Here is a 1,753-nt window from a genome sequence, read left to right as displayed (position 1 = left end):
GTTGTAATCTACGAAGTGCCCACACCATCAGAGGACTACATGGATTACAAGCTCATTGCCTTGTTCAACATGGGATTAGTCTATCTGGAATCCGGTCGCCATACATGGTTATGGCTCATCATCAATCCTGTTGAGGCAACATTTCTGTCTGATGCTATAGTGCACGATGGCATCATTTACACGGTCGACGCACAGATTGGCTGCCTATACTGGTGGAATCTATCGTCGTGTAATTGTTCTATCTCATCTCATCTTTACCTTATGAATACGACTGCCTGTTCATTTGTTACAAATTTATAATACATAGCATGTCTATAACCACATCATTGCTATATGTTCCTCTCATTTCCTAGATTTCTATGACCACACATGTTATTGTTAGAGTTGATATGAGAACAATTGGCATCTAATGATTGTTAGAATACATATTATGAGCATAACATCATGATTGTTGTATGTTACTCTCATTTACAAGATTTTTATAACAACCCATGTTATTGCTTAGAGTTGATATGAGAACCGTAGTAGTAAGTGCTATGGTAGAATATGAGTAGGCGATGTCATAGCTGTTTTCCTCTCATTGTTACATGATTTTTGAACCATGACATATTGCTAGAATATGAAAGCCGTTGGCTTATTTTTTTAACTTGGGGTATGATTATGACCACGGCATTGCAATTCTCTATCTATGATATGTGTCACTGTTATAATAATCTTAATTCCACACATACTCTGAACATGATTGTTTATTTTTGTCCTTTTGGTCTCCAATTGGAATTGTTGCAGCAGACACAAATGCACTGGCCTTCATGATTCCAGGATCAGGAATCACACTACAAAAAAAACACATCCATGACATTTTGGGCCGAACGAAAAAAAAATTATGTCATACATATGACACTTCTATGACGATAATTGGGACAAAACCTGGTATCATCATAGATGTGGTGGGCTCCTACTTCTATGACAAAAAATCATGACAGAAAATGGGCTTCTCGTCCTGGGCGAGCCGGAAACGCAGCTGCATGACATTCTTTGGGCCGTCCATGACGGAAACAATCGTGGTAGAAGCGAGGGGGAGGAAAATTTCGGGGAGTTGCCGGTTATGGTAGGAGGTCGGAGGCCGAGCGATGCGCGTTTCTCTTGTACAGGTACACGCGTGTGTGCGAGGCGTTGTCTCTAACTGAACCCGAGCGAGGCGTTGGGCTCTAACTGAACCAGAGCGATTGCACTGCAGGCTACGCGTTACTGAACCCGAGCGATCGATCGATGGCTGCTAACTGAACCCGATGGAGCGATTCCTTCGCTACTGCTGCTAACTGAAGCCGATCGATTGGATGAACAGTGAGCATTGAGGGGGGGTTTGGATGAACAGTGAGCATTGCGGGGGGGTTTGGATGAACAGTGAGCGGTGGTGTTGCCTCTGGATGAACAGGACCCCGTGGTGTGGAGGGCTGGATGAACAATAGACGGTGGAGGGGTGGTTGAACAGGACCCCGTGGTGTGGAGGGCTGGATGAACAGTAGATGGTGGAGGGGTGCCCGTGGAGGGGTGGTTGAACAGTAGCCGGTGGAGTAGCGCGTGGTGGAGGCTGGATGAACAGGAGCCTGTGGAGGCTGGAGGAGGTCGACGGTAGCCCATGGAGGCTGGAGGAGGTCGACGGTGGAGATGAACAGTATCCCGTGGAGTCCCGTTTTGCGGTACGCCACACCCCTCCCGATGAACAGGACCCCCGTTTCGACCGTAGGAGGTC

The sequence above is a fragment of the Triticum dicoccoides genome, chromosome 5B (genome assembly GCF_002162155.2).
Source record: "Triticum dicoccoides isolate Atlit2015 ecotype Zavitan chromosome 5B, WEW_v2.0, whole genome shotgun sequence".
Classification (NCBI taxonomy): domain Eukaryota; kingdom Viridiplantae; phylum Streptophyta; class Magnoliopsida; order Poales; family Poaceae; genus Triticum; species Triticum dicoccoides.
Note: the sequence above shows the minus strand (reverse complement) of the source record.